This window comes from Lactuca serriola, chromosome 5 (assembly GCF_051521515.1).
Source record: "Lactuca serriola cultivar US96UC23 chromosome 5, Lser_US96UC23_V15, whole genome shotgun sequence".
NCBI classification, from domain to species: domain Eukaryota; kingdom Viridiplantae; phylum Streptophyta; class Magnoliopsida; order Asterales; family Asteraceae; genus Lactuca; species Lactuca serriola.
Genome location: NC_136412.1, coordinates 157,336,066 through 157,351,918, shown reverse-complemented (window position 1 = coordinate 157,351,918; position 15,853 = coordinate 157,336,066). Strand labels below are relative to the sequence as shown.

At 32.9% G+C, this 15,853-nt stretch overlaps 1 long non-coding RNA gene across 1 annotated transcript; it reads right to left on the bottom strand.

Annotated features, from left to right (window-relative positions):
• Positions 1-14,302: 14,302 nt before the first annotated feature.
• Positions 14,303-15,540, bottom strand: LOC145051302 (uncharacterized). The gene is made up of 3 exons (XR_013683522.1): positions 15,379-15,540; positions 14,755-14,829; positions 14,303-14,579 (listed from the first exon to the last, which is right to left on the bottom strand). It is a non-coding gene; the product is annotated as an uncharacterized LOC145051302 (long non-coding RNA).
• Positions 15,541-15,853: the final 313 nt, after the last annotated feature.

The window sequence follows — 15,853 nt, the reverse complement described above, 5'->3', positions numbered from 1 at the left end:
CGCAAAAGGTAAGACCCTAGTTGCACTAGTTCTGGATAGTTTATAAGTCTGTTACAACGAAATGCCTAAATTATATTAACGAGGGTTCCAGAGTAGGCTCTCCTGCAGCTGTGATCCTGAGAATCCTCCCATCTGCGCCAGAGTTCTTTGCTATCAGGCAATCCTACTTGACGTGCCCTATCTCACCGTATTGGTGGCATGACTGGCTAGTACTTGCATTGGTGACGGGATTGCGGTGTTTATCCAGTGTTATGTGGACACGAGTGCCTTCCTCATTACTTCACTTTGAAAATTGCTTCCTAAAGCTTTCGGCTTTATAACTACTCTCGTGTGTAGGGTTAGTCCCGATGAAAGGGACTTGAGTGATGGGTCGTGCCGGTGCTCCACAGCCACGAGCATGGTGCCCTATTTTTGGGCAATTGCAACATTGCATCTCATGGCAAGCCTCATGATGATGGAAACTACACTTAACACACTTCGGGATTTTTCCCTCGTATGGCCTGCTCAGTACGGGGGTGGCAGGGGTTTCCACTTGCTGTTGTTGCATGGCAAGTTTTTGGGATCTCTTGCGCTCTTTTTGGGCTTGGCGCTTTCATTTATTCCTTTCAGTTTTTCTGCTTTGTAGGTTTGTGTCTGTTGTCATTTGTTGGTTTCCCGGCTTGGTACTACCATCGGAACTCTCGAATCCTTTTCTAGTCTTGCTTGTGTTGTTGGAGTTGATGTGTGTAAGAAACGTTGTCACAGCAGCTGCTACGGCTACTTGTAACGTAGCGGCGTCGATATGGAGGATTGGGGTTTCGCTGTTCGGCTGATTGTTTCCGGATGACGACATGATTCTGTAATACGAAAGATATGGAATTTGTGAGCAATTCTGGTTGACCCTAGATGTACTTCGATTGCTCAAGAAAAGAGTAACAGTATGTTCTCGAAAGTTTGACCTACATCCCTATGATGCAGTCCTATCACGGAATGGAAGTATGTTCGCGAAGGTTTGACTTACATCCCTATGATGCACTCCTAGCAATGGGTAGAAGTAAGTTCGTAGAATGGTCTAAAGGCGTTTGTCGTTCAAGCCGAGGTATCGTTGGTTGGTGAATAACAGGATCCAACCACTGAAAGAGACTTGGGAATGTCTCCGGATCTAACTTGCTATAGTCCAATCACTTGACTAAAGCAGGATTCAGATAGACTCAAATGAAAGTATTATAAGAGTACTTGACCAAAGAATGACATAGAAGTTAGTCGGCTGTCGATATCTTTGATATTCACGACGTAAAGATTCTGGAAAATGACCTTGTAAAGGTCTTACATCATATCCACAGAAGATAGTTCCTGACAGCATAAAGACCTAACAAAAGTACTTACAGTACAAGATAGTTTCATAGAAAATGCCTCATCGGGCATAGACAGAAAAACGATTTATTTTAACCAGGAAAATAAAGTAAAGCATCTACTCCTGGCGACGGTCATCCCTATGGTGAACTCATAGTTCAGCCAGTTGTCGTTCCATATCGAGAAGGTATCTTTCGTAAACCCTCTGGCGTACTCGTAGTTCTATGACTTCGGCTCAAGTTTCAGCTAGTGCTTGCAGCAAGGTCTCATGGTCTCTCTCAGATCTCTCACGAGCATGTTCAAGCCGACTGGTGCGAAGCATATGCATTCCTCCATTTATATCAACTTTTGTGATACGTTGTAGGGCTGTCATGCCCTGAATCTCGTTTTGGGAAACTCTACGGATCAGTATTAGTAGAACTGTATCTGCTGTGCTCCATTGGCTTACGTTGTAGAAGCTTCGGTCTACATTAAACGGCATAGGTTGATCTTGACCTTCGCTCCATGTTTCCAAACATTCCACCCATGGAGGCGTCGGGCCATGAAAAGCCAGACGAAGGTTAGGGATTGGAACGGGAGCTCTCTGAGGTAGATTTTCAACCTCGGGTTCGGAGTTAGCACCATCCGAAAGGTTTCAACAGGGTGATCATTCAGAGGGATCGGATGATCCTTATCTGGTTCTTCTCCAAACCATCCAGCAATAACTTCGTTCGGAAGGAACAGGTTGCCGTGGGGATGGAGTCCAGCCATGTTATCTACGCGAGAATTGGGGTAAGAAAATAATTATTAGACGAACTATCTAGATAATTATTTAGAAAATATGCATTAGTTACATCGCTATTTGTGAAGTGCATACCGGTTATATGTAATCGAAACAGGATAGGCCTTCGAATAAGTGACCTTAACTCCAAATTCACACAGAATAGGGGTAAAGTAAAATTTTCACAGATTCTAAGTCTATAACATCCTAATTACATATAGCCTTAGTGTATCCACTTAGCAACTATCAACTTAGTAATGAAGATCCCCTTTTAGTTCTCAAGTATAAAGTACTTATAGTAACACCAAATACTCCTATAGTATTTTAAGTTTAATGTTATGTTCTACTGTTCTCATTGTGGTAGGGTTGGTAAGATTTTAGCATTGTTGCAACCACACAACTACACTTAGGCACATGCTAGTCAACCCTCGGATAATATAGGTGATCAGGCTATATCTTACCAGTTTTGACCATATGTCTATTAGCCCACTTGTGTTGCCCAACAATCGTAATTCTTTTGTACTGTCCTAGTGACACAGTTTTTAGTATGAATGCATGCACGTATACTTTATTAAATATTTTATTATTTAAAGTATAAACTCTTGGTCAGAGTATTTTTAATCCCTTATGTATTTATAGTTAGTATATCTTTTATGGGTTGATATACTTAATTCACTATAAACAATGCTCTGATACCAATCTGTCACACCGCAAAACCAAGACCGGCGGAAACGTTCTGGGGTGGAGGACGTCATGTATAGTATCACAACAATGTAAAGTAATAAACAAGCAACAACATCATCCATTGCATTAATAATATAATTATTATACAAGTGTGTTCTGTCAAATTTTGATAAATACTAAAGCATAAATCAAAATGAGAGATGGGTCTTGAACGAGCTCCATCTTCTCTAAACCTTGCATCGATACCTATCTATAGATGACCTGAGGATACAAGTAATTTTGAAAGCGAGTATCAACTTTGAAGCTGGTGAGATCATAAGTATTTTAGTGTATTAATTTGTATGTAAGAAATTGTTTGTAAATGAACTGTAAGTATGGAAAAATGTAGATGAACTGTAAGTATAAAAATGTTTGTAAAACAACTCTAAACGTTTGAAAAACCCTAGAAATCCCTATGATTCCTACTTTTATATAAAGGTGTCTTCTACCAAGACTTAACTGTTTTCAATGTAGTCTTCTACCAAGACTTAACTGTTCTAAATGTTCGTTTCTTGTAAAAGTGTGTAATTTTCCCGAAATGTAACTATCATTATCAAAATATAGTTTTTACATTAAATGTTTAAGTGAAATGCTCACTAAATATATGAAAAGGGGAAATTAATGTAGTATTGTAGTGTTGTATTATAGGAACTACTGCTGTACTATCTACCTTAAACAGGATTTATATTAAGGCATCATGTGATTAATTGCACCATACTATCGACTGGTAACAACGACATACGAATGGTCGTAAAACGGAATGACGTTTGGCACCCGCAGACCTGCAGGTCTGGCTGTAGCTAGCAGCAAGGTGTAGGATAGTCAATCCAGTATAGATCTATACGCAAACTCATGCTCTCCCTCCAAGAGACTCTAGCTACAACTCGGGCCATGACATTTAAGGCATGCTCCGATACAGTGGATCACAATTATTAACGTATTCATATATATGTAATGTAATGAACTGTTCTAGCTGTAATGTACGTGCTCTCTACCTAGCAAGTATAGTAATGTACTCGTTCTAGTATCGTTGTATATGTTCTCTTTCTAGTATAGTTGTATATGTTCTCTTTCTAGTATATTTGTATATGTTCTTCTCTAGTATAGTTGTATATGTTCTCATAGTAGTAAGTATTGACTCATGAATGAACTGACTCATAGTATGATATTGTGTTCTAGTAATAGTTCTAGTATCTTCCTAAACTACCCATATGGTAGCTTACTAGTAATCTAACTGGTACGTATGAACATGGATGTATACCCTTGCTACCCAAGGGCATGGGATGAACTAGAAGGGCCTTCATGACTATATATGTACATATGTTATATAACTAATATTTAAACGACCTTCGGACGAGTACCCGATATCCCACCAGACCACATCTGAAGCGCGAAAAGGAAATAGGGTGGATAGCCTTCCTAAGTCTTTTAAACATTTCTTACGTAACTATACATATAGAGGCATGCAATTTATAATATTAAAAGCATAAAATAAGTTTTGTAAAATCTTAGAACATAGTTATTATCTAAGAAAAGATCGACTTGATGTCAATCGATAAAACAGTTTGAAGTGAAGAAGTTTGAAGTAACAACAGTTTGAAGTGAAAATAGTTTGAAGTAACAACAGTTTGAAGTAAAAACAGTTTGAAGTAAAACGATTTGGTAATAGCTTGGAGTAAAACGGATTGGAGTAAAATGGTTTGAAAAGGATCATACAGTGTGTAATGAACAGTTTAATAAGGATTTTTAAACATATAAAACATTTAAGAAAATCATTTGAAGAACCTGTTTGGTAAAACGGTTAATGTGTAGTAAATCATTTGAATGTTGCATATTAATCACATGTGATTGATATAATAAGTAGCATGATTCTACTTATTAATCACATGTGATTGATATAATAACTAGCATGATTCTACTTGTATCCCCCCCCCCCATAAAACAATTAAAAGCAGTTTAAAACATTAATTAAGGGGTATGAACTCACCTGTGGTAAGTCGATCGGAAGGAAGTGTCAGATAAGTGCTTGGTGTTAAGTGAAGACTTAGACACGCACAAAGATCCTAATAACATATATGGATATATGTATATACACAATTAGTCTTTTAACAACTAATAAACAAAGTTAAGACATTCTAGGACATGCTAAACACTTTATACAAGTGTTATAAGTCTCAAGGGTTGCATCTAAGTGTTGTAGGGAAAGGCTAGTATGTTTGGGGTTCAAGGAACACTCTTAAAATGAGTTTACTCCCTAAGGATCAAAACCCCTTGAATTTACGGTCGTAAACTCTTGAGTTTATGGTCGTAAACTCCTAACATTTTGACCATTTGGTGATTTGAAGTCTTCTAGGCTATTCCAAGCATTCCTACTTCATGAATTAGTCTTAGGAAGTGTTGTGTGGCATCAAAACACTCCTAAATGGAGTTTACGGTCTAAGGACCATTTCTCATGAGTTTACTACCTTAAACTCATGAGTTTACTACCTTAAACTCCTAAGTTTATGGTTTTTGAGGTTTTCAAGTCCTTAGCTCAATCATAGCACTAATCTAGGTTAGATTTAGCCATAAGGAACAATCATGGGACTTTTAATGGACATTTACACACCTTTTGGGGTGTTTACGGTTTTGGGACATCCCTAAATCGTAAACACATAAAAGTGGGGGTTTTGGTGCTTTTTCAAGTCTTAAACACTATAAGGAAGGGTTTAAATATGTCAAGGATGGTTTAAACATCAAACTAGGGCTTAGATAAGGACTTAGGCACACTTTGGTGCCCTTTATGGTGTTTACGGCCCAAGAACATTCTTGGACCGTGAACACCTCCAATCTTGTGTTCTTGACATATTTTCTTGATGTTTAAATGTAGTACTAGCTCAATAATGCTCAAGGATGGAAGTACTTACTATTGGAAGGCTTGATTTGTGCTAAAAGGCTAAGAACACTTAGTGTGTGTTCTTGGTGTTCTTGGTGTTTTGGAAAATCTAGACAAAATACATAAATGAATGGATGAATAGATGCACAAACACTAGATTAAGTGTTTTACTAACTTGAAATGGTTATAACACTTACAACTTTGAAAATTTGGAATTAAATCTTGGATGATATTTGTTGCATAGAAAACCGAATAGGAGAAGGGTATTTTATATGTTTTAATAATGCTAGTTTTAAAAACATATGATATCATGGTTATTACATACATATAATAAACCATGGTACCAGTTTTCAAAAGCAAAATCACTTTTAAAGTTTCTATATAAAAAGCTAGTTTTTATATAATTTGACGTGATTCAATTTTAATAACCGATATTAAGTTTGAATGCATTTGAATCTTTTATATCTTCAATAAAACTTCATTTTATTAGTTATATATATATATATATATATATATATATATATATATATATATATATATATATATATATGTATATATATTTGGAGTTTATACAAGTAATAAATGTAAGCGACTTGCAAGGTGGATCTTGACACCAATTAGTTCCAAAAACAAGATTCTGGGCAACGGAAGACTTAATAATTTAATTAACATAAAACAAGTGTATACTCACCAGGGATCATCATGCAAGTTGTAGAAAGACTGAACTCCAACCAAAGAAGAGATGAAGAAATAACAACGTTTGTAGTTCTTTAGGTCCTCTTGGGAGGCTTGGAAGTTGATGAAGAATGATAAACTTAAGAGACATCAACAATGAATCAACTTGATGTAGAGTGCTAGTTATTTTGTATAAAACTCTTAATCTCTTAAGCTTGAAGTTCATAACCAATATGGAGTTCAAGATAGTATAAGAATAAGCAAGTAACTTCATGTATGAACTAAAGGTGAGAGAGAACCTAACATGCATGCATGTTACGGTTTTGTGTATGTGTGTGAGTAAGAGATGAAAGCCTTCATAAAGGAGCCCTTTTACACACAAGTTCTTAACCATTTAAGTCATCTCTTGTCACTATACCAACATCTCCCCCATTGTATGGTTAGATATTACATTTGAATAAATTAACATTAAAGTCATACTCTTCCTTTTTTACTATTTATTTTCGAAAATATTAAAATGAAGAAGACAAGACATTTATATTTTATAAACCAAGTTTATAAAATATAAACTTTAACTTTTTGGTAAAAGACAAAGGAAATTATTTAGTCTGAAATGTTGTACATGACTTATTAATTCATACCATATGAATTATATAATGTTACTTGCTAATAAAAATTATTATTTACTAGAAACAAATAATTTCCAATTAATTATAAGAGTTTTTTTTTAAACGGCAAACTAACTAATATAGTCCTAAATAACCACCTATGTCTCCATAGAGACTTGAACCCCTGACCTCTCATATGAGATGGTCACTCCATACCGCTAGGCCGTTGGCCCAATTTCTAATAAATAATCAATTATATCAAGTTATTATTAGTGTGACCCATTAGTATCATATGTTAATTAGCAATAATAAATTATATCAAGTTATTGAGCATACAAAATCTTTCTGAACCACACTCCATCCTCTACTACGTAGACATTATATATGTGTCATGTCAATGTTACCATATAAAGTGTGGTTTTTTTTCCCACACACTAGATATGGTCTACACAACACACACACATACACACACAGAGGGAGAGAGAGAAAGGAGGAGGAGGAGGAGGAGATGAGGAGGAAGCAAAGGAGGAACACGATAATTAATAGGTGAAGGGAGAGAAAATTACAGTTCCTACTGTAGATAAGGGCGACATTTTGGCTGATGATGTGGCGAAACCGTAAATGCAACTACACCCACTCCCTCTGCTATAACTTGTAGGTTCGAAATAAATATGTTTGTGAATTTGTAGAAGGTTATATATATATATATATATATATATATATATATATATATATATATATATATATATATATAGCTAGGTTCAAGTATAATAACTAATTATTGTGCGGATATCATATCCTAGGAAAATGATAAAGAAAATATGTTGTTTAATAATATAAATACGTTCAATCTTACACAATTATTGTTATTAACACGCATCCTCACTAATTAAATCGTCTATAAGGTTATTATATGTAACGCCCATGTTTCTGGCTTGTCATTAATATCGATGTAATAGTCTAGGTTAACCTTTGTAACCCATCTTGAAATTACAAACATGTATTATTTGAGTATTATGTGTTTTGTGCTTAATTGTGTGACGTAAATGAATTAAGGATAAAAATAAGCGTCAAAATGAAATTTTAGATAATCCCGATATCTATGAAGGATGTTTTAGTGGTTGTGACGAGGTCTTCGAATATATAAAGAATGCGGAAATCCGAGTTATAACGAAGAAATTATGACCTGTCGAAGTTTCGTGACAGAACCGGCACGACCCTGAATGACGTAAAATACGAATTTAAGATAGAGCGATATCTAGCCTTAGTGATCTAAACGGTAGAATATGTTAAACCGAGAGCATAGATAAAAAGAACGTCTAAATATGACTTCGTATGAGGATGTTATGTTTTTTCGAAGTTTCGATTTAGCAGTATACAGCCCAAATCTTGAAATAGAGATCGAGTGATATTTGGTCGAAACAATCTAAATGAGAATCAAAGATCTCTTTGATAATAATGCAACAATAAAAAGACAGACAAAAACGGAGTTCAGATGAAGGAGTTATGAATTTCGAACGTAGTTTTCCCGTCCTGGCCTTCTAAAAATAATATATTAATAATATATTAAAATTAAAGTCAAAATTAGCCAATAGAGTCTAAACGAGAGTTGTAGAGCATAATCTAACCTACGCGAGGATATAAAGAACGTCGAAAACGAAGCTCGTATGCGAAAGTTATGAATATCTGAAGTTCGGGGCGTGAACCCCAAAGCTCTGTCAGAGTTCACGACCTGAAAACAGTGTTCACGACATGAACTGACTTCTGACGCCTTCTGGAGCTTGACAGACGCAAGTTGCGATGACGCACCTGATGACGACTGAACCCACGACGTGAATATTTGAGATTCACGACGTGAATCTAGAAAATCAGCCCTATAAATAGAAATCGAAGGGCAACCGATTTAAGTTGCTACTTTATCACTCTCTCACTCCCGATATCCTCTCTAATCCCTATTTTAACCCCCCGAAGCCCCAGTATCATCCCGACACCCGAAGCGAGTCCCGAAGCCCGAGGATCCCGAGAAGAAAATAGTTTTCGAGCCGAAGCTCTGCCTGCGAGAAGTCCGGTGTGCGAAGTGATCCCGGTTTCATCGAAGAAGTATTACTCTTATAGTCGTAGTGTTGTCCGATCATCTTCTGATCAAGTAGTGTATATTCCTTTTCTTCTAACACATAGATATAAAGTATCTCCTAGTGAATACATGCTATGTGTATATAGATATATATTATCTGTTACTTGGAATGAATCTGTATATTTGGAATGAGTATTAAATGAATATCTTATCCGTTTTTAAGTTGCATATGTATGCATATGTATATTGTTATCTACAAAATGTTGGGTAGATCTTGGGTAGATAGTTCTCGTGTGATAAACTAATGAGAGGTCTTGATGTTGTTGTTGATCTAGTCATTTAGCGGAGTATGGATAACGACCACAGACTCTTTCTAGACAGTCCTGTGGAACGCTAGCAGACTCATAACCTATAGGTGTTGTGAATGATGTATTCACCGGTGTACTCTATCCCCCTCATGGTTGCCTTTAGGACTTTTATTGCTGAGGAAACCCCTTGCAGTAATGTCCATCCCGATGAAAATTCTAGATTATGTCCCTTGTAATAGATGTTGTTTTAGGGACATAAAGTGAGGATAACGGGAATGGGTAATCGAGTTATTGTTGGTTGGTGAAATTAAATATAATTATTTATTGTGGGTTGAAAACCCTATATGCTCACAAGGCTCCCAAGCCTGACCCACTCAATTTTGTTCTATTATAGGTAGTGCCGCGAGAGCATAAGTTGGATGACTTATCAAGATCTTTTGATATTAGACCAGTTGTTATATGTAACTAATGTATGGTCTATCTTTTGTTGTTTATGCTTTTGGTCTGTTTATCGGAACATGACATCCCGAATATTGTTATATAATGAAAATGCATCTCTTGATGAAATGTTTTGATAAACATTATTTTATCATATTTTATTTTGTAAACAAATTCTGCAACTCTTTTAAATCAATGGATTTACTCTGAAATTATTTTAAAGGCATAAATGAAACCGGTCTTTTCTGGCCGTGATTTTGGCGATATCATATTATACATTTATTATTATTATTATTCTCATTACTGTAAGAATGTTTATTTGGGTCGTATTCTGTGAGAATGAAAATGAGTGAAAAACGACGTGTGATAACAAAAATAAATAATAATAAGCGAGAATGCATGAAAATGACAATATTTTTGTAAGGTTGAATGTATTCGCATTGCTAAACAACTTATTTTCTTAGTAATTATCATAACATACGATATCCGCACAATAATTAGTTAGAAGAGAATAATCTAAGCGTGTATATATATATATATATATATATATATATATATATATATATATATATATATTAGTGTTGTGTATATGGGTAGCATTTAATTGTAAATAAGCATGGAATTGTATTCCCTTAAAATTTACAAAATTTTGTTGCTAAGGTTTTAACATTGCATCTAAAACTCAATAAATTATATATCAAAACATGTTTTTCTTATGAGAAATTAAATATATTTTTATTTTCTAAGCGTACTATTTTCTTATCTATTTTAGATTGTGATAAATATCATTTATTTAATTTAAATTTAATTAAGAAGTTAAATTTATATGTCTATCATCATCTTATATATGTAAAAGAAATGTAAACAAATAATTTCTCTTTCCTTGTTGAAAAATAGGTCAAATAACTTTAGTCTTTATAACCTTTATTTCCACAAGTGAAATGCACTATGTTTCCTCGTTTGCTTTCTCTCTTCTTGCATGGTCAACCTTTTACAATTTGTTATATAAAGTTAACTTTTTTTTAATGCTTTTTTTATAAATTTATATTGTTTGAATAAACTTATGTTGATGAATATATATATATATATATATATATATATATATATATATATATATATATATATATATATATATATTAATGTAAGTATTTATGAGTGACTATTTTACTTTAAAAGTACACTAACTATTTTCATAATTTTTAAAACAGTTAAAATTCAGTTTTATTTACCAATTAACCAAATATGTGATAATTTTTAGTTCATTGACATTCACATTTTATTTCGTTTACGTAAACATTTTATATCATATATTAATAATGATTATAATATTTTTACCAAAGGCTTTATAAAATTATTATATTTTTTATATTATTAAATTTCTTTTATGAAAAAGAAAATTGGATAGTGGAAAAAGCCACCACATGGGTAGGATAGACTTTAAGTGTTTGGTCAAACAAGTACAGAACTAAATTTCAAATATGGTCAATTTAATGGTTTACACCTTACACAATCTTGTACCATAATTATTGTCCCTTTTAAAAATATTGCTCCCTTCTTCAAAGTATCAAATAAACAACCGTTAATCTCTATCTTTTTAATAAATACTAGAGAAGGGCCCCGCGTAGCGGGGTTACATTGGAATCAAAGCATGAGTAAGAGTAGGAAACGATAGATGGTTTGGTTATTTATTTAACTAGGCGAATCTCCGAGCTATGCACGAGAATAAAATTATATAGTTAAAATAATAAATTTTATCAAATTATTATTTAATATTTCTATTTTGAAACAAAATGTTAGTAGGAAAGCAAATATATAGTTAACATATTAGTTTAATTAAACATTATAGTTTGACTTTTAAGTCATTGTGATATATACAATTATTTGATAATTTTATAAACTGTTTAAAATTGTGTAAATTATATTTCAAATGGATGATAATATAACGGGTAACAAAACGTATGAACAAAAATATGAACTGCAACTTTTAGTAACATAAAAAACGAAAAACATCTATTATAACATTTGTATTAAAAAAGATATATATACAACGAATAATAAAAAATATGAAAAATAAACACTATAACTTTTAATAACATAAAAACACTAAAACATCTATTATAACATTTATATTAATTTTTCATATTTAAATCATAAATATCTTTAAATACATTAATGTTTTTAATGAGCAAAACTTTACAACCTTATAAAAGAAAAGAAAATAAAAAGTTATTAGTGATTACGAATTAATAATCATAAGTTAAAAAACTCTTGAGTTTTAACTAATAAATATACATAAATTAGAAAACTCTTGAGTTGTAGTGTGAGTTTCAAATGAATGCGGTACTTGAAAATGTATATTTATTATTATTATTATTATTATTATTATTATTATTATTATTATTATTATTATTATTCTAAATAATTGGTTTTGATGCATCATTTTAATCCCTTCGATTATTAAACATAAAGATATTTAATTATAAATTTATATCATACATAGGTGCATATACATGTTAAACAAATCACATATAATATATATATTTTCGTAAATGTCATATCTAATTCTTGTGGTAGTAATATAGATAAATTACTTTCATATGAAGAACACATCATGATAAGTCTATCATAATTACATATCAAATGTTCAAAGTTATTTTATCTTTTATATATGTTGTATAGGATAACCCAACAAAAAAAAATAATAGAAAATAAACATAATCAAAATAGAAAAACTACAATCAAATAAATAAGAGCATTGGGTGGTTAAATATATATAAATAAAGATGTTATATAAACATTCATTTAAATCAAAAGAAAAAACTAACATTCGTCAACTTTGATCAAACAAAAAAAACTTATATCCATTTTGTGAATCTTCTTTCTTCATTTAACACCATTCAACCATAGAAACTTGATGACAATTCTTCACTAAGCTGCAATCAAAATATTTTTCTTGAAAAAGAAGAATCAGAAAGATATTCCAAGCAAAACATTGATGTTTGGAGAGTCACATTCAAGATTGAGTAATACACACAAATCACATATAAAGATTAAATGAGAAACTAAATATAAAGAAAGAATAGAAAAGCTTCATTTGTTTTGGTTGAAAGAAAAAATGATATTACAATTACCATCGATGCGACATAACCCATTTCTTCAAATCATCATATTTGGATCGTGAATGCTTCAACTATATGAAAACTTATGAATCACAATATCTTCAAATCCTTCTTACATGTGAGATTTTATATAACACAAAAGTCACCACAAATTGGCTTTTTTATAGTAAACTTTTTCACTAAATGCTAATTAAACATAATATAAGTTATAAAACTTTTGAGTGTTAAATCATAATTAAGAAAACTTTTGAGTTACATTAGTTAAAAAAGAAGGTTTCAAATGAATATGGTTTGAGAAAGTTAAAAAAGGGGGTTTCAAATGCACGAGATTGAAGAAAAAATGTTAGCTTTATAAGTATGTATGATGATATTGGATACATGCTACATTGATATGTTATGCAAAAGGTGAAGTTTATTACATTTTATGACATCAACTTTCTTGAAGATCTCAAGTGGTTGTACATAATCTTGTGCCTGCAATTTTAAAAATGCCCCGTTAAAACGAAAAATAGGTATACACTTCCATTCGGCCAAGTTTCAATTTTCGTATAGAAACAATTGTCCTACCACGCTTTCTGCTTCAACATGGTGCAATATACAAAACCCTCAGAAACACTGTTTGGATGGTAATCACATTAACTATCTTCACATGCCTCCGAATTTCTTGGTCCTTATTTAGCGGAGTGGGCTTTAGTGAAAAAGGATAGTTTCATCGACTCTTTTGATGCTTTACTTATTCTCATCTTTATCTGCAAAATGAAAAAGTATCTTCACATGCCTCCAAATTTGTTGGTCCTTATTTAGCGGAGTGGGCTTTAGTGAAAAAGGATAGTTTCATCGACTCTTTTGATGCTTTACTTATTCTCATCTTTATCTGCAAAATGAAAAAGGTAAAAATTAATTGATTATAATACATATTTCCAACAAATGAATGATTTCAACACCTCCTTGCAAAAGAAAGAAAATAAATTAAAGAGTAAATTACTGAAACCGTCCCTATGGTTTCATCGAAATTACACGTTTGGTCCCTAATCTTTTTTTACACTTGGATCGTCCCTATGGTTTGATTTTGTTGCGTTTTTCATCCTTGTGGTTTGGTCAAAATTGCACATTTGGTCCCTAACTTTATGTATGTAAGGGACGAAAAACGCAACAAAATCAAACTACAGAGACAATCCGAGTGCAAAAATATTGTTAAGGACCAAACATGCAATTTTTACCAAACCATAGGGATGATTTCAGTAATTTACTTTAAATTAAAATGTACATTTTTAGTGAGAATTTTTTTGTTCTATGAAGAAAGTTTACCAATATCAACATATGGTAGAAGTTTATATGAATTTCACATAAACAGAAAAACCCAGTGATTTCATTTCTTTTTTCGCCTCTTACAACATAAATATAATGAAAATCCCAAGTCATTTCTATATCATTTGGCATGGTCTTTGAATAACAACACTGATAAATGAAGGAAAACTTATGTAAAACAAAGATGATAAAATTATATTTTGTGATAATTGATTACACAAACTACACAACATAGTTGTCAAGATTCAAATAATATATGCAATGGTCGATCTGGATGCACTTTCGAATCAACTTCTTTCCATGGTAAGTCTATTCTCAATCATCTAAACCGAACCATTTAATAACACAGGGGCAAAAAACTGAAAAAGAACACAAGGTAAATTGTATTAGAAAGAAACATAAACTCACTTGTTTGTAGCTACCTCCACTTCCAAGGATGCAAAGAACAGAAACCTCATTAAGTTTTTAAGATGTTCTTTAAAAATATGGCATTTCAACAAACACTTTGTGGGCACAATTAGTATATATCGTTACCTAAAATCGAAATAACTTATCCCATCTTAGGAATTCGTGAACCACTCTAATATTGGGCTGAAGCACCATGATCACCTTCAAGAAAGAAAACAGAAATAAAAATCCCAACACAAAGGAACCAAACTTTCACGTAAACAGAAGAAACAGACATAACGGATGAGAAAGGCGAAGATTAGCCCAACTAAAAATGATAAAAGAGGGATAAAACATCTTCATATTACCTCAAAAGTGGTAGAGAGGATCAAGAGGGTGATTCGTTTCATACAAGCTTAAAAACCATAAAAAACGGAAGCAGATGGAAAGTTGTGTTAGATGGAAGAAAGAGATTGGTATAGGAGAGTGTGGTAGCTGATTTGGGCGTCAAGTCATCCCATTCCATTTCTCACACACAGTGAAAAAATAGAACATTTAAACAACAAACTTAAGGTTTCTGAGACATTGTTCTGTCGATCAGAAGAAGTGTACGTATGTATATGCAACAATTTGTGATATGAACAAACGAAAATCAGAGACCTAAAACCAGAAGAAATCTATGTATGTATATGCAACAATTAGTGATAAAAACAAACGAAAATCAGAAACCTGAAAGGATTGGACACATAACACCGATTCGTTGACACGTACCTGGACTTTCTAGGGTTCCGAAGTGAAGAATGGTTTGATCCAATTGAATTTCAATCATTGTTTTGATCCGATCGAATTTCAATCGTCATCAGTAACGGAAGCTTCAATCGAATTGGGAGAGGTTAGAAGGGAGAATATCATCTCTTGGCAAAGAAATAGAGGCGGTGGGAATTTGTAGAAGCAGAGATAAAGTAAGACGGTCGAGCAGGAGGGATATGGAGTCGGTGGTGTGGTGGAGCAATCCAATTGGCAAACAGAAACGGTGACGAATGACTCATACCTCATCAGGAAAAAAAATCAATTAATAAAGAGGATTTTATTCCAAAAAAACTAAAAAAAAGTAAAAAAATAAATCTAACCGGAAGAAAGTACTGTGCATAGAAGAAGTTGAAATTAATATAATTCTGTTGTCCGTATCTCATTGGAAGCAGTGGGAGGTGGCACCACGTGTGAAGAGTAGTTTTTAAACCAAAGA